Source organism: Drosophila miranda, chromosome XR (genome assembly GCF_003369915.1).
Source record: "Drosophila miranda strain MSH22 chromosome XR, D.miranda_PacBio2.1, whole genome shotgun sequence".
NCBI classification, from domain to species: domain Eukaryota; kingdom Metazoa; phylum Arthropoda; class Insecta; order Diptera; family Drosophilidae; genus Drosophila; species Drosophila miranda.
In genome coordinates, this window is record NC_046674.1 from 24,966,346 (window position 1) to 24,984,866 (window position 18,521).

Sequence of the window (18,521 nt, forward strand, 5' to 3'; positions counted from 1 at the left end):
AAAGGGACACAGAACGGAAGAGGACCGGGTCAGAGAGTCTATTTCTGCACCTGAATTGAGTCCTCGTCCCCCTCCTGCTCCTTCTCGGCCTTGGCAAGGAGCAGCAAACGAACAGGAAAGCGGGTAAGTATGTTACGGAAGCTAAAGAAAACCCAGTACGGCATGAAAGCCATGTAACTGCAGGGATTTATAGCCTGCTAAGGATATTTTGAGATATCACCGATTTAAATAGTGGCTTATGCCCATCGATCCAGAAGCTACTGAAAAATGTTCACCATGGAAATGAGAGAGTGGAACTACGTGCCTTGATAATCGAATTAATCAGCGAGTTTGTTATACAATTAAATACCCAAAAAGCTTACCCCTATCTATCATCGCGAATCTGTAAAGTGTGTAGGTATCCTCGAGCATAGGGAGGGGATGATGGGGTAGGTCAACCGATTGAGTCACACGATTGTTTGCCAATGGTACTAAGCATGCCCCTATTTTCTATATTCGTATGTACTTACAAATTTTATATTTACAAGTCCATCGAGCAAAGCTTTCCTCCTCCTTGGCCTGCTTTCTTCTCATTCTAATTCTTTCCTCCCGCTTACCCTTTTCTCCGTTCATCCATCCCTTCCTTTCGTTTCCTGTGCCCTTGTTCTCCCATTGCCATTCCCATTCCAGGAGCAACAAATTCAAGAGTTCGCTTAACAGTTTTATTTGTCTTTGGAAAACTTTTGTTCCTCCCCTCAAACCCCTCAAACCGCTCAACTCAAACCCCCAACCAACCGCACTAAAATCCTACTACCCACATATACTCCTACGCACACTTGAATGATTTGCAAGGCAGGGGGAAACAATTCTGGGGTAGTAAGGTATGGGTTGAGGTATGTGGACAGCGGAGGGCCATACGTACGCCAACTAAACTCAAAGTCAAAGTCTTGGTCCTCGGGCCTGGATGGGCCCGAGCCGGGCCCTCTTCTCCGCCCCTCGCCTCACCCAATATCTGGAGCACTTGAACAATTTGTAACATGATAGACGGAAAGAAAAGGCAAACAAATCATTGATGAGTGTGTGCCTGTGTGTGTGCTACTGGCCAGTGTTGATGTGTGCGTTGTCAGTTTTGTTTGTGTTTTGCTTTGCTTTGCATTGACTTCACCGTACTGGACCGGACGATTTCTTGGGGATCGGGATCGGAAGCGGAATCGGACAGGAGGAGCAGCAAAGGAACATTCACTGGCTGTTTGTCTAAAATATTTGTAGGAAAATTGCAAACAAAAGCGGGACAGCCAGCGCCCAGCAGAAAACAATATGTCAAGGGGGATATAGTGGCTGATATGGGGGGTGGGGGGAGGGGCTGAAATTGGGGGAAAAACAATTTCTCCAGCTTTTTATTGTTGGTCTTTTGTTTTAAGCGCTCATATTGAAAATCAAACAATGACGGCCACTCCACTGAAAGTTGAAGCATATGAACTATATTTTATGGGGCAGAAAAAAGCATAACAGAGCATAGCAGAAAAAATGTGAATAATATAAACGGCTATAAAAATAAATAGAAAATCGAATTGCTTTTAAATTCATTCAGTTTATGGCATCACATTTGATTGAATTCGTAACCAGTTCCAAACAAAGTTTGAGCAAAAAACTCAAATAAAGCGACAAAAAAAACCGAAATTTTAGTTTTCGAGTTTTATAGTTTGACGCTTTTTTGGTAACTGGCTCGTTGGTCTAGGGGTATGATTTCCGCTTAGGGTGCGGGAGGTCCCGGGTTCAAATCCCGGACGAGCCCAAGCTGTAAATAGTATACTTTTTGAATTTTTCTACCATATGGGTAGGCACATATCGTTTTTCATTACATATTTTTGGCTGCTAATTCGAATAAATATTTAATTATTTACTAGCCGGTTAGCTTTCGTCAAACTTTGGCATATTGCCTTTATGACAGGCGGAATTCGCTTTATCCTTTGCCAAAATATCTTTTCAGCCAGATTAAAAATTCCCCAAACACAATGACCCCCGTATTTGTTGTTGCTGTTGAACATGGAACATTTTATGCGGATTGGATCAAAAACAACAGCAATTCAAAATCAAATTCAATGTCCGCCATGGCCAGGCTCGCAAAATATGACAAAATATGAATTGCACATTGCACAATAAACAATAAATTTTCATGTGACGACCCGCACACGCAAAAATTCAGCTGCAACCGCAAAACAAAACAAAAAAACCACAGATAAACGAAACTCACCGAATATTGAATACCCCATTAGCTGTAAAAAATTTCTATAAAATAATACTGAATTGTGAGACGTTAATGTACACTCGAATTTTAATTGCTAGAAATCAAATTCGCCCCAAATAATTTACTTGAAGATTTTCTTTTAAATATGAGATCATATGAGCTTAGGCCCTCGTAAGCAATGTGATTCTAGGTTACAGTTAGTTAGCATAGTCAAATTTAAATATTATTTATAAAAATCGTATGGCTTTATGTAAAATACATGCATATGTAATGTCTTGTACAACATCTACATATGCATGTCAAGAAAGTACAAACTACTCGACATAACGTGTCGTAGAAAAATTAGATAAATCATAGCATACTTTCAGGCCAAGTACTTAAGTACTTGCAGAATACTGATCGGAATTGTTCTTGCTAAATCTTAGAAGAAAATATGGTAGAAAAATTTTGAAAAATTGGACCAATTCACTGATGACAAGATAATTTTTGATTCGAATTTGGCTTGGACTGTTTTGAGTTGCTTGGACTGTCATCCCATTTGGCTCTGGGATGTTGGCTCTTATGAGAAAGTCATTGGGAAGAACCGGATTTGTCACTATGCAGTCAGTGTGACCTCCATGTGGATTCCCAATAATATTGGGAAGTATATGGAAGTTAGATCTTATTTTTTGGCGTCCGTCGGTGGATCTTTCCATGGAAATGTCCATCATCTTACTGGCCATCTTGCTTGGCCACCCATTATTCCAGCTCAGAATTCCAGCTAGAATTTCAACTATATAATCGCAATATTGGTGGATGCCTCCAGACGGGCGCTACGGGAGTTGCATCGTTGACCTTAATGGGCTTCTGTACTGCTTTTATCGATGGCCGAATATCTCCGTTAATCATAGGTACTTATGTACGTTGTTCCGTCAGACTGCAACGTAAGCAAAGCCGCATGTTCCCGTGTTACTTGCCACTAAACTGTGTACAGACAAGTGTAGATTATCTCTCCCCTGAGAAAATTCTTATCGGTGAATCTTAGTCCGCATTGAAAAGACTTCCATTTCAATTAAGATCAATCAAAGTAATTACTTCTACTTTTCGCATTACTTTCTTATCGGCTTACCTATTGCAGAACCTGCTTGCAAACCGCATCACGTACCAATTATACCCCTAGAAATCAACAATATCGCCCTTCGTCGGCACAACTCTGGGGCATAACAATGAGAGGCTGCATTCTGTGTGTCATAAAACAAATTGGGTGGGGAGAACTGGTATTTCCGAGAGCAGAAAGTACTTCGGTTGCTGGTCGGCACATATTCCCGCACATACATGCACGAGTATGGTTTGGATAGAGCTACGGATTGGAGGCATACATTTATGCCAAAAACGTTCACTGGACATTGGCATCATCAGATGAAAAACAGGAACCAAACCGAACCGAACAGAGCCCAGAGAGAGCAGGCCTAGGTCGCCTGTCACAGCCAGACTCACGGATCCAAGCCCTAGGAGGGGGCGATAGAAGGGTGTCGGCTGTTTGGTAAAAGCAAAACCAAAAGCAAAACCAACAAAACGCATTTCTGGTTGCATTGGGGCAGTTGTGTAGATTTGTGGCTAAAAGAGTTAACAGATAAAATCAAATATGCACTATGTCCTGTGGTGGCAGGCAGGCGACAGGCAGGCCACAAACAGGGGCAAAACTATGGGAGAGGGAGGGGGAGGGGAAGGGGATGGGGATGGGGTTTGTAGAGTGAGTAGAAAGGGTGCACGATGCACACATTTTTGGTTCGAGAAATGCAAGCGAATTTATTGTTCGAGACGTTTGCATGCAACACAGAGAGAGAAGCGGAGCGGAGCGGTGGAGGAACGGCAGGGGCGTTGGGGTTCTCAGGAAATGGAGGACGGGGCATGGGGAAGTGGAGATTGCACTGTATTTGGCATGACAACTGTGGGTAGGCGTGGCTGACTGGCACGCCCACTGTCACAATCACATTTCCCCTGCGCCACAACTTCCCCAACACCCAACACCCAAAACTAACCCCAACCCCAACCCCACCCCACTCCAAATAGCAGTGACGTGTGTGTGAAGAACGCACATATATAGTACACAAAAAATGGACAGGAAGAAGTCCGATTGACCTACTAAATTGCATTGGAAAGGAAGATATATAGGGGGGGGAGGAGGAAGAATCGGATGACAGAGCAGTAAGAAGGGTTGCGGAGATGAAAGGCAGGCGTACAAATCAAAAGAAATTTTTGGCATTGGAACAGAGCGATTCACACACACACACACACGAGGAGAATTTCCCCAAAAAGTGTGTGCACTCGAATTACACGCAGCCAGACAGAGACAGAGACTGAGACAGAAATAGTGATAGATACAGGGAAGGAGATGGAAGATATGGTATGTAGATTCGGATGGAAATTAGTACGGCAACGGACATTGGGGTCGAGCAATGCAGGCACAAAAGCAACGGAATCGATTGCCGATTTGAAAGGAACACAAGTACTGTGGATGCAGGACTTTCCGAAAGAAGAATTCTTGAAAAACAGGAGCCACAATAACAGGCACAGTTGAAAGGTGTTGATCAAAGGGAGATGGACACACTGAGAGAAAGAGAGAGAGAGAGAGCTCCAAATTAATTAAGATTCGTAGATGTTAGATGAGTGTTAAGCATTACCTTGGGACAGTGTAAGTAATGGATCTGGAATGATGTGTTCCAATCTAAGATAGCGATTATTTCTTTTCCCATTACTGTATCTCAAACTTTTCTCTGGTATTACAATTGTTTACCCCACATAAATACCAAAACTTTTCTTATACCAAAATTCTTGCCATCATATTTCCGAATGTTATCAAATAGTTTAAGGAACATTCCGTGTACATTTTAGTCATCAAAGAGTGCTCTCTACACCCCCAGGACCCACGAAACCCTCTGAGCAACCCAAATATTCCACTTGGTGGCTTCAGAAATATGTACATACATATGTGTGTCCCCATTTCGTTTGTTGTCTATTTTGTGTGTGACGTTAATTGTAGTGCATGGGTCAAATATTATTACTAATGCTACTCATTCTCTTGCCCATCCCCCAGGGGCAGAACATATGTGTGAGTGTGTGCAATTTAGCACTCTGTGGCATTTAAGAAAAGGGTGGGCTGGGGTGGGGGGCATTTAAGGATGTTGGAAAAATTATGTGCTACAGTACACACACACACAAGCCCCCAAAAAGAACCCAAGAACCAAACCTTGCACAGCGGGTGGCTCTGTGGCCGAATGGGGGTAGGTGTTGTGACAAAACTAAATGACAATAGGAGCGCAGTTCAAGTGTCAGCCGTGGCCTCTTATTGTCACGCATTGTCGTCTGCCCCCAAGTCCCAGACCGCACCAGTCCCAGTCTCCCCTGCCAATGCCACTACCACTGCTACCGCCACCCTGAATGCCCCAAGGAATCCCCACGAACACATATATGGTGGCATTTCCGGTCCTCGCACTGAATGGTGGGAAACGGGAATAAACAGAAATGGGATGGGAATGGGATGGGATGGGATGGAAATGGGAATGGGTAAGCGCGCGCATGGATGGCCCAATGTGCTTTTGGCATAAATTATGAATAGAGCGAAAGGCGCGTGTATGTGTGTGCCTGGCTGCAGAGGAATGCTATGTGTGTGTGTGCGTGTAAGAGTTTGAGTGTTTGTGGTGAGGAAAATGAAGTAAAAGTAGAGAATAAAATGAAAGCAAGTGCCTCAAGAAGGGGTCTTGGGGGATGGCAAATGCGGAGCACATTGAAAATCGAAAGCTATTCGCGGGAAGCCGAAGAGTGCTGTACTCTAGCAGCCATTAAAGATATGTATCTCTGTCTAGATAAGGGTACACATGGGTATCTCCAAGGCCTAAAAATGTAAAGTCACACACTTTTGTCCCGTTATTATTTTCTAAATATATTGAAACTCAGCTAATTTCACCAATAGATTTAGAATTTCACTAACTCAAGTCTCCCTAAGTCCAGTTTTTCTTTACTATTTTCTCCTATGAGAATGATGATTATTGATACAAGTTTTTCCTCTAAGTCTTTCTAATATATTGAACTATATAAAACAAATGCCAATTTGCCCAATGTCGGTCAACGGTATATTTGTTAGCCTTTATTAAGCCAAGAAATGTCTGTCCCGTGTGACAGAGGTTTAAATTAATTTTAAAGGAAAACTACAAATAGGCAAGAACAAAAATTTCAGATAGATTGGATTTATTTACGAAATGATCTGTCGCATTTCAAATATTTGCAAAACCTTTGGAACTAGTTTTAGAAATTAAAAAATCGTAGCATACTTTTTGGAACGTTGGAATATTGTTTCACAAAAATTTTTGAACTGCTTTCGAAAAGCCTGAAGACTGCATAAATATGATAAAAATTATAAAATTGCATTATTAGAGTAACGATTATCGGACTTGGAATCGCAAAGTTCATGCGAAGCCCGAAATACTTTTCCGTCAAACAGGGGTATATGTATGTGTGTACATGCATATGTATGTATGTAGGTATGTATGTACGAAAGAAAAACTGTCCACTTTCGTTCAGATTGGGTGCTGGGGCCTGAGCCGGGGCCAGGGCCGGGGCACGTTGCAAATGTGTCTGAGGCTGTAGGCGGCCACAAACGAGCTTGACTTCCTTTTGCTCTCAGCGAGAGAGCGAGAGAGAGAGAGAGAGAGGACGGGAGAGGGAGAAAAGCGAGCACAGCTTCAGCTTGTTTATAGTATCTCAATAATTAATGAGCTCTTAGGAATTTTTGTGGCATACAACGACAGCGAAAACGATGAGGAGCAGCAGGCTGAGGAGTTGCAAAAGCCAACGCCAACCACAAGGATGCTGCTCCCTTTGGTCCTACTCCAGCCCTCCTGCCCTTCTGCCCTCCTGCCCCACTCCCGCTGAAGGAACAAAGTCAACTGCCGTACCACGGATGGCTCGCCTTTGGCTGTTGCCACTGCCGCTGCGAAAACTTAATGTACAAATATAATTTGCGGCACACACAAACACTTATGTGGCTACTAACAGGGCCTCCACCTACCTCGCCACCCCCACCCCCACCCCAAAGCCCCCCTAACCAGCATTTTGTTAGCCCGCAACTATGCGCCACAAGACGCTTCAAAATGTTACTGGCATACAAAGCTAGTTAGCAGGATGGGAGTGTAGGGATGCTGATGGGGATGGGCGTGAGAGTGGGAAAGGAATGGAAGTCTTTGGTAGTTGTCACCCAGAGTGGAGCAGAGAGTTCATATTTTATGAATATAACCATATTATATGCGTCCTAATGCTTCTGCTGCTCGAGCTGGTCGAGCAAATGGAGAGACAAACCAGAGACCAGGGCCACAGTCAGAGCCACAGCCAGAGCCAGAGCCAGAGCAAAGCAGCCCTGCACCAGATGGACCTTTCACTCAGAGGGACAAATATATCAAAGGTTTGCTTGTTTTTTGGCTGGCATGGAAAGCAGTGTAACAGCCGTTATATGCGAATAAGGAATACCCTGTCTGTACTATTTACTGAGTGCAATTTTGTGTTTTCAAATACAATTTTAGGACGCGATCTATTGGGAAACTAATTTTTCTGGGTCCCAGCATACTCCGCATACCCTATAAAGTAGCGTCGAAAAAAGTGACTTGCGCTTCCTGATTACTTATTCATTAGTCGCGCTTTTAACGCTGCCTCAGCCCTCGACCAACGACCCCTGTCCCCATACCCCCGCCCACACAACTCCCTGCATACGATACATACGGTGTACTCACCACCCCATAACCTTTGCCGACAAACCTCTGTCTGCTTTTGATTTGCTTAATTTGTAAATTTGCTCCTCTTTCGCGCTCTGGTGTTCAGACCTCCCTTCGGACTCCCTTCCCTTCCCTTCCATCCATCCCTTCCATTCCATTCCACTCTCATTTGTGTCATGCTATGTTTTAGATGCTTTTCATGGCTTTTAAATGCTTTTGCTGCTATCAAATTGACCAAAGCGAGAGATGAGTGCGAAAGAGATATGTATGTATGTTCGGAAAGTGGCTCCAAAGAGGCAGCGGCTGTTACACACACTCGTACGTATGCATTCAGCATATGTACATACATATGTATGTATATGCAGTTACATATGTTTAGGTGCCATAAAAAGACACAATGGATGACGCATGAATATTTTATGGGATATTTTAGAATCTAATTACCGCGTAATATCGTCCAAAAGCAAAATAAAAATGATCGCACAGCTGGGACACACCTTGTGGGCAGGGACAGGGACAGGGCATGAGGGGGTGGCATAAAAATGCCACAAAATTAGCTCGACGCGTTTGGGGCATTAAAAGCGGTTACCAGGGTCCAAAAGCGTGAGCCGTTAAAATAAATTGCAAAATACACGCACAAAAACACACACACTGCGACAGGGAGTGAGAGAGAGAGAGAGAGAGGGTCACACCTACAGAAGCAAGGAAAATCAGCAGCCCCGCTAGGAGCGCAGGTGTACCCGCTTTCAGCGCCATTTATGAGAGGCCCACAAGTCACTCTTTTCTGCTCACTCCCTCTGCACCCCTCCCATTAACGGGAAAGTGTCATATGGATAGGGAGGCCAAGCAGAGAGAGGGATTGAGCGGTCCACAAGAGAGGACGCTCCTGATAATCGCAAAACACAATTTAACGCATTGGCGGCTACTTAAAAAGCGTCGCATGGCCAAGCGATAAGAACGAAAAAATGAGCGTGGAAGTGCGAGCAGTCGTCAGGAGGGGCGTAGCAGTGTGAGTGGGACAAAAGCAGACAAACGCGTAGAGCAACGGGACAGAGTGGAGTAGAGTGTGGGCGGGTCGGGCCTGGCCTGTTGGTTGACCAAATGAATGTTAAACAGTTTCCGAGCCGAGCCTCTTCACATACAAATGCCATTCACAATTTTTTCTCATTTCCTTTCCCCGTTATATTATCCAAAGGGGGGAATAAACAGCAGCAAACGAGGCACGTGCATGCAAGAGAGCCAGCAAGGCACTTAAAGCCGTTAAACTGCCATTTGACAGGCACCAACACGCACAGCACACGCATCCACACATACATACATACATACAGATACTCGTGTGGAGTTTAAAGGAGCAGCTCCAGCAGGCAGGCACACGCACAGGCACTGGCACAATTGGAAAACAATTTGATAACACTAAAATGTGTAAATAATTGCATATAAAAGTGCGGCTTGGTATGGGAAATTGATTTCATATTTTATGCAAAAGCAAAGAAGTGGCCCTTCCCTCTCCCTTTTTTTATTCATCCTTTCGGACCACTAATTGCGCAAGCGTGAGCAGCTCGGCGGTCGAAAACTTCTTAGAATGGCTCTTCGGATAACGCCATCTGGGAATAAACTGTAACTGGACTGCGTGCCAGGGCGTGTATAAGGGCATTTCCAGGAATAGACCATGACCAAAAGCTGAAAATTAATTTAAGATCAATTTCTTGTGTTATTAAAAACAAATTTGGTTAAATGTTAAGGTGAAGTATTCTTATTTTTGAATATTTTTGTTTACCCCTATACTCATTTTGAGTATCGGGTATAATTAAAGAATCCCAAATCCATCCAACAAATTCGGCTTAGTTCGTGAGTAAAAATGATGTTGCATTATGCAAATTTATGTTTTCAAATCGATCCATATTTCACCATAAAATACCCTTCAAATCAAAGCAATTAGCAAGGCCTCTTTCTATGAATGCTACGATTTTTTTTAAAAGGCCTTCAATGTTAATTTTGTTGGGCTCAAGGTTCAATGGAATTGGGACAGGATGCCATTGTTTGATATTCAGTTACAATTTGGCAGCTTAAGCAGAGCCGAAGTACCTCTCATGCGAGCATTGCTCTTCCCCCTTCCCCCGTCACCCACAGGCATTTGCATAAATTTATTATATCTTATTTGATGTCTCTTCTGTTGTACTTGTACGGGCCTGTGTGCCTCGCATTTTATAGCGACCAAACAATAATAACAACAGTTCTCCAAGTAAGTCTCAAGGAGAAAAATATTCAGCATGAAATCACAAAATCCATGCCGGAGCAAGATAGTGGAGGGGGGAGGCACAGAAAGAGAGAGCATGGAGAGAGCGCCCAAAATTCTACTACAGTATTTATTGGTTTATTTTATGATCCCTTTTGTTATGTACTTAAGGAAAATTTTACATTTATTGGTTTGAAAAGAACACAACACACGAAGTGCCGCACGACCTTGTTATTTGGGGTCCACAATAGTTGAGTGGAATGAGGATGGGGATGGAGAGAGGTTACGGCGAAAATATGATGGGTTCTTTGGTCAAGGATGCCATTTGCGGGGTTGTAATCTGCGAATTTGCTTATGGAATTATCTACCTCATTTGTTGCCCTATTTTCTGCTTGCCTGGATGCCATACACATATACCCCCACCCAATCGTACCCCCTTCTGAGTCCTTGTCCCTCGGTCATTTCATGGGCTATGCCCGGTCTAAGATCTGTGCCTTTGGGTCTGTGTCTCGGGCCGCATTGGCAGCTGTTTTACGCTCATTTAGGTTCTGGAAAACTGTTGACCATAAAATGCTCAAGTTAAGTGTGGAAAATGTTAAATATTCCCATAAATTAATATTACAAGAGTTGCCTAAATATCGCCCTTCTTCGGAGAGTTTCCCGTCCCCCAATCAGAGATGGAACCTTTGTTCAACTTAACCAGTTGTCAGGCAACTGCGCTCAAGTGTCAGTTAGATGCACATTTAACGGCTCCAGAGCTCCTTGCGACGACCTTAAACGTCTTCCCCAAAGTTCGTTTCCCGTTTCGACACATTATGAGGCTGAGGCTGAGGCTGAGGCAGGCGCCCATTCAAGTGTTTTTGGCTGACGTCATGAAGCAATGGCCTCCCCTTCTACTAACGCTTTGCCGTGGCAGCTTACATATGTACAAATATAGAGGGTTAAAATAAAGGTTGGCATTGGGTTTTGGATGGGGTTGGAGAATGCCAGAGTGCGAATTGGAGGAATGAGTTGGGTTGGGTGGGAGTAAGTTGAGTGTGAAGCTTAGCGAAGCACAAATTAAATCAAGGATTTGATTTCCCTTCCACAATGAAAATGCTAGATAGAGTGGGGGGGAGGGATAGAGTTACATTCTCATAATGAGCAATTTGTATGAGGACTGCCAACACAGACCAGACCAGAGAATCCGGGACTGAAACTTCCCAGTCACCAGCAGTTAATGGAATGATAAATCTCTTCATTACTTGCCTCTCCCCCCACCAGCACCAACTCTTTGTTAGTTCAGAAAAATGCTAGAAAAAATCCACTAGGCCAAATAGAAGGAGAAATCGTTCCTGTCTATGAAAGGTCGAAGCCTTAGATACACGGGCTGATTAATGATAAAATAGATTTTGTGCTTTATTTTATAGGGTTTTTGATCCCGATAATACTCGAAGTTGCATCGAATCCTACGAGTGCTATGTATGAAATTGTGTTGTACTTTTAATGGAATCGATCAGAGATCGAAGGTGTGTAAAATGTTTTCCCCAGTAATTTCCTTAGAGGCGATTTACTCTTTGCTTAAAATTAGGAGATTAGCTTAAATTTCTGCCTAATGGGATTACCAAATATAATTTGTATTCTGCGGACATTTTGTTGTGGTTCATTTGTCCCACACCGAACCCTTCCATCTCCTACATGGTCTCGTCTTCCTTTTCTCGTTTGCCACTGCCCCTCATCTCCTCTGCTCTGCTCTGCCTTTGGTTTGATTTTTCGCTTCATATCGAATTGGAGCATTGATGCGGAAGTGGCGATTGCCGGTTGAGCCCCCGTTGACAGCGGCGGATGGATGCAGGATGTGTGTGCGAGTGCGTGAATGTGAATGTGGATGTGGAGGATATGCCTGACAAAACAGCAGTCCCAAAGTTTGCCAGTGTCCCGACCCACATCTCCCATTCACTATACTCATTCTTGCCCCGCTTGCCCCACCAGCTCCTTCCCGCTTAGACCTGACTTAAATGTTGTCCATCCTTGTAAATTAGCCTTAGCTTCTTCTTTTTGTTGTTTTTGTTGTTTTTGCTGTTGCATGTTCTGTGACGCGGCATTTCTTTTCTTCGATAGAGGATGGAGAATTTCTCCTGCTTCCATGTCTTCTTCTCCAGTGGAATGACAGACAGAAAACATTATTTTATACGAGAATGAGCACGCTAAAATTTCACTTGAAGCAGGTTTTATGCTTCAACAATTTTGTGAAATTCAATTTATCCAAGGACATAAAATATACCGAACATACCGAATCATTACCCACACATATGTAGGAAAATAGCTTCTCTAGCACGTAAAATATCAGTTATACTCTCGCATATGTACTATATGTAGATACTTAGATACATTCATACACATGTACATACATACCTACCTACTCGTACTCGTACTCGTAGTCGTGTGTCAGGGAAATGTTATAGACGTGCAGTGACGCAGTCAAAGCCTCAAATGCAACATTGAACATTGAACGTCGAAGGAAGATTTTCTTTCTCCTTCGCCCTGTTCCATATTTTTTCTGTCTGCGACCATCCTTTCGTTTTCCCTTGGATTCGATTCGATTGTCTCTTAACTGTCTAGTTACCCTCTAGCTCTAGTTGGAGCTGTAGCTCTAGCCTACCGTAGCACCCAACAATATAACATCAAAGTGAAGATGCAGGAAGGACCCAACACACAAGAACTCTAACGGAAAGTTCGGATGGATTGAATAAAGATAGACAGAGATACAGATAGTTAGACGGAGGGTTAGATGAAAGCGATTTCGCACCTATGAGGGGTAGACTTTACGTGAGATTTTTGGGACTTCTCTCTTTCTCTCTCTCTCTCTCTTCAGCTATCCTCAGCCCACACACGTAGAAGACATAAATTTTACTTTATGGTTTGTTAACGAGTTAAATTCGAATCCAGAGCGCTGAAAAGTTTGTCATTTGTTTTCGCCTCATTGGGTGGGGTGGGTTTGGGCGGATGTGGGGCTCTGAGGATAATCAAAGAAAGTCCTCAGCGTGCTGGAGTGTGGAGCGTGATAAGCATTATAGTTATAGTTATATGATGCTTCACTGGAACGGCAATGGGACCTGGGACCAGGGACTGGGACTGGGACTCAGGCAGAAGCTGGCGTCAAAACGTTAATGGATTTTAGCTTTTGTTTTCCATAGAAAGGTGTCACTGATTGTGGGGCTTGAGGTATGGTGGCTCTGGCTGATGTCAACAGAAAGTTGGATTTGATTTGAGGGCTGGAGAGGGAGGAGGAAGCTGAGGAAAATGGCACTTGGAACTTCAGAAGGCAGGGGTAATTATAAGGGATGAAGTGATGAGAAAGAGAGTCACTAAAATGTCAATTTAAAATACACGAATCAAGAATTTCCAAGAAGCTTGCAGTAGTAATGCGGATTAGAAACTAAATCTATATAGTCTTCTGAGTGCTCTTCCGATAGTTTCTGCCCTCCTCAGTATTTCCTTTTCTGTACCATTGAGAAGGGGTTAAGAATAACGCGCTGATAATTGAAGCTTATGAGGATGTCCCGAATCAAAGCTATTTGCCCCCAGTTCTGTATCCAGATATTGAACACTGAACATATGACAATGTGCATCAGCAGCAGCAGCAGGACAAAGGCCAAGAAAGAGATTGTGAAGAGGTTGCTTTGTGTTTGCCGCACGAGAGGACATTGGATGTGTGTGTGTGTGTGTGTGTGTGTGTGTGTGTGTGGTACTGGCACATGGCAGACATGGCTCGTACTCGTCCACAGCGCCGTCCTCCTGCTCCTTCTGCTATGACTGCAGCAGTCGAAATCAAATTTCCAGCGCGCACTTTGCGAAATCAAATACATCATGAGCGGAGGGGTTGGGGTTGGGGTTGGGGTTGGGGTTGGGGCTTTAGGGGGAGATATAGGGTTGCGGACTGAAGTATGAAGTGTTTGCCAAAAAATATAAAATGGGCACCAAGCTCAAAATAAAAAAAGGAGAAGACGTGCAGGCGGAACTACCAGAAACCCAAGAAAATGATTCACCAAGGAAAAACTACGTTCATGCATTGTAAAATAGATTTTACTTTTGTGTAAAGGGAGGGGCCAGAAGCGTTGCCAGACATAAAGGAAAAGGAACTGAGAGACAGAGAGACAGAGAGAGAGGGACCCAGCCAAGTGCCAGATGATTGAAGTAAGCGATGTCTCGGCTGTCTGCTCTTTGCCGTCGCACTGTATCTCTCCTCTCTAACTGCTCCGGGGCTCCTGGGGCGCTGGCCAAAGGCAACTTACATGTTTGCTAACAAACAAATGCAGGAGCAGAAGCAGCAGCAGAAGCAGCAGCAGAACGAGTATCACAGGAGCAGGAGCAGCAGCAGGAGCAGGAGTGGAAGACGCAACAGCGGGAGTGCCAGTACCACCATCAGCCAGGACATACACATACAGATACACATGCATACTCGCATAAGAAGGCAAACATCGCTCGAAAGCAAAGCAAATAAGGCAAGAAAAAATGCTCCTGCTGCAGCAGCCAAGGACAACCGACGACAAACTCTGCCATGTTTGACATATTTGCTTTGACAGTTCCAAGTTCCAAGTTCCAAGTGCACATTTTAGCCACGTTCCCCCATCAGCGACTCGGCAGTGGCCATGTTTCTGGGGAGGCAGCAGCAGGAAGCAGAAGGAAGAACAAATTTTGTATTCAATATGAAATACTAGCTTCTTCTTCGCTTCCCAAATAGCCACAGGTTCCGTTCTCCATTTGATGTTTTGTCTGCATTAACCTCTAATAAATATTAATGCAAATTAATCCAATTAAAGTGGCGTCGAAATTCTAAAAGACTTTCCATCATGCTCCACTGTATATCTGCATACAAATGAATATATGTACATACGGAAATGAGGGGTTATTTAGTATATCCACCCCATATATTAGGCCGGGCCGTGGCAATGGTAGCCGTATGCAATATGTGCATCATTTTGGTGGTGGCTATGGCTATAGCCATGGCCTGCTAATTTGCCAAATGCTAGGGGGATAAGAGCTGGGCTGTAACTGTGGCTGTGGCTGTCATTGTCCTGCTTCCAATACGCGCATTCTCCCCTTCGTAGACAAACAGGCAAACAACAGATTCCCCTTGGAATTGTCTTAATCAAATTTATGAAACGCTAATGAGCAGGCTCAGGGGGAAAGAGAACACACAGATATGGAGAAAGACACACATAGAGAGAGAGAGGGATAGAGAGAGGGAGAGAAAAAGGGAAAGTATTAGTGAAAGTCCACGCTGGATTATAGCCATATAATACTCAAAACATCAGCTAAGCCATTTTGATCAAAACATAAGAAGAAATTTGGCGCAGATGTTCCTGAGACGAGGTTTAATTAATAGATGAATGAGAAAGACCATACCCAAGGTTCTCTGAGGCCGATGAGAGAATGGATCTCTGGATCTCTGACTTTCCACTGCATTTGTATGGGCTCATACCCTACAATCCTTTGAGGGCGGATATCTTTACAATAATATAGTGGCAAATACTATCATTCCCTGTAGCATTTCGTTCCAGATCCCTCTGAGTTCACTTCAGACAAACACTACTCCCCTATTCAATGAAGTTTCCTAATTTTGCCATAACAAATCGAACGAATTATGCTGAAGAAAGGAGAAAAACTTTCACGTCTCCCACACAAGCAACTGAACAGCAAATAAAGCATCCATCTATCATCATCAGCGCTGCTCTGGCTGCTCTCAAATCCAATCAATTACACGGAGAATTCCTTCCCGGTGACCTTTACAATGGAAACGTTTTGCTTGCTCGCTGACCTTTTCAGCGGTTATTAGGAAGGATTACCCTGAACTCCTACTTGCCCCATCAAAGAAATTTCTGGGAAATCGAGCGAAATATATGTATGACACACCATATAGGGAGGGAGCGTCCATTATTCGAAGCATAGCAATGCTTCAGCATTTTACAATTGATCTTTCCTGCATTCTTTCAACAACAATGCATAATATAATAATGCAATGTGGAAGAAAGGAAAGCAAAAGTTGAGCTCCTCCTCTCATCATTAATATTCTAAAAGTTATGGGGCAAAGCTTTCAGCGCAACTCACGGAAAAAAAGAATGAAGCCAGAAACAGAAAATACAACTTTTTAGCAAAACCATAAAATGTTGAACGTAGTTTTGGCTGGGTCCTTGCCCCACTAGTTCTACCGCTCCCTGGGACCATCCAAACGGCTTGCCTTCGGTCTATCTTCAATTAATAATGGAGGTATTAAATTGTCGAAATCTCTGCGCCGCGATGTGCGGGTGGCGCCACCTAGAGACCTACATACATTGTCGGAAAGTGGCACGGCACACTGTGAGAAAATGCGCTAAATATCTGTTTTGAGCAGTCGTGAAAGAACCATTTTGAATTCAGTTTCAAATGAGAATCTTAAACCGATATAGTTTTCTTAAAAGTGACCTTGAATTACTGAACGCTCTTTTGCCTTTTTATACTTCTTTCGAAAAATATTAAAAATAAAGTTATACAGTTTATTTAAACCCGGCAAATTGGTATGAATGGGACACCAAAATATATATAAAAAATATAACAGCCAGAATATTGACCAAGACACTGAAAATCGACGATCTGTGCATCAACCCCCGACTCACTCGCTTCTCTCGCTGGCATCGATATGAGCAAAGTATCGGGCGACGACGACGGCCCAACACATTTTTATAGGGATAGGGAATAGCGAGAAATTTCTGTTGTATTCGATGCACTTACAGGGAATTATCAATTACAGTGGAACTGAAGCCTGCTCTTCCCAAGAAGTATAGTTTCTTCGACTGTATTGAAGCACTGCAGCCAGTGCTGGTGCTGCAGCAGCAGGAAGCTAATTAATGAAAACGCTTTGAAATAATTATGCATAATTTTTAGTGTATACATTGAGCAGTTTATGGCTGAGTTATTACAACAGCTGCTGCTGCTGCTGCTGCTACTGGTGCTTCTGTAAAGTAATTAGCATACGGTAGTATATACGGTCTATAGAAGGGAGTGGAACTACTACTAATGCTGATGCTGAAGCTGATGGTTGGTTTAAAGTTTTCGGGAAATTTTCTGCCGAAAAACCAAATCAAAATATACTTCCACGCCCACCAAAATCCTATCCTGACAACTACATTTCAAAGTAAACAAATGAGCGAGAGATATTTGTATGTATGGAAAGCTTCCCTTCCTGTCTCTCACTCCCACTGCCGCTCCCACTCGCAGTCTGTCTCCCTTTCTCGGTCCCGTTCCTCTCTAGCTCTCCTCAAACTGGCACTGCACAACATGTTTTCCATTTCGAGTGTAAACAAAATTCTAATACGTTCAACATATTGCTGGAAAATTGCTTTCCTTTCGGCATTCGGCATTCAGAAGCAGCAGCAGAAGAAGCAGGAGCTTCAAGGAGCAGAGGAACAGTGCCGAACCGAAAAGCATTGTTAACCAACAATAGCAACAACAGGAGCAATAACAGAATGAGAGGAGAGCAGAAGCAGAAGCAGAAGCACAAAAGTGAGAAGAAAATGAAGAGTGGAAGCAAGCAAAGGCTGAAGCGTGGTACACTGAGAAAAAAACAATTGATACTTTTGCTGATCGAACAATAAAAGGTCTCTTTTTAAGGCCAAAGCTACGCAGCGATAACTACCGGTGCGATACTTTAGAATTTGAGCTCTTCATGGCTTTCAATGGCTTGATGGACTCTTGGACTTTTTTCTCTGTGTAGTGCTGTGGGTAAACCAAACCGATGGCAAGGCGCTACGAAGGAAAGAGAATGTCAAACTTTTGATGTTGCAATTTGTAATTCAAGCGGAAAACGAAGCGGACAAATTTTTTTACTTTGCTGCTTTGGTGCCCGCTTTTCCTCATCTTCATCTTCAGCTTTGGCTCCTGCTTCTGCTTCTTCTTATTTTTGGTGGTTTTTTGAATGCGTGTCAATGAACGAAATGCTGTGTGTATTTTGCCAGCAGCCTGTGTGTACCTTGGGCTGCCTGCTCGTCGATTGTGAGTAAGTTTTATATTCAGGTTTCCAGACAAATGACTACAAGCCCCAGTCGAATTACATAGGAGTTTTGCACCAAGGCTAAGACGATTGGGATATTGGGCGCTTTGTGGCCAACGGATGATAAATTGTGATCGAAATACATGGCTAACAAATGTATCAATTGAATGGTTACATTTTACATTCAAAAGAAGTACCTTATCGGATAAAACTATTTTGAATATAACAAAAATTGGTCAATGTGCTAAGAAACCTACTTCAGCTAAATTTAGTTCGCATAAAACTGGTATTCCCCCAAAACGCACC

General features: G+C 43.4%; 1 non-coding gene across 1 annotated transcript; it reads left to right on the top strand.

Annotated features, from left to right (window-relative positions):
- The first annotated feature begins 1,702 nt into the window (after positions 1-1,702).
- Trnap-agg lies at positions 1,703-1,774 on the top strand. The gene has a single exon. It is a non-coding gene; the product is annotated as a tRNA-Pro (tRNA).
- Positions 1,775-18,521: the final 16,747 nt, after the last annotated feature.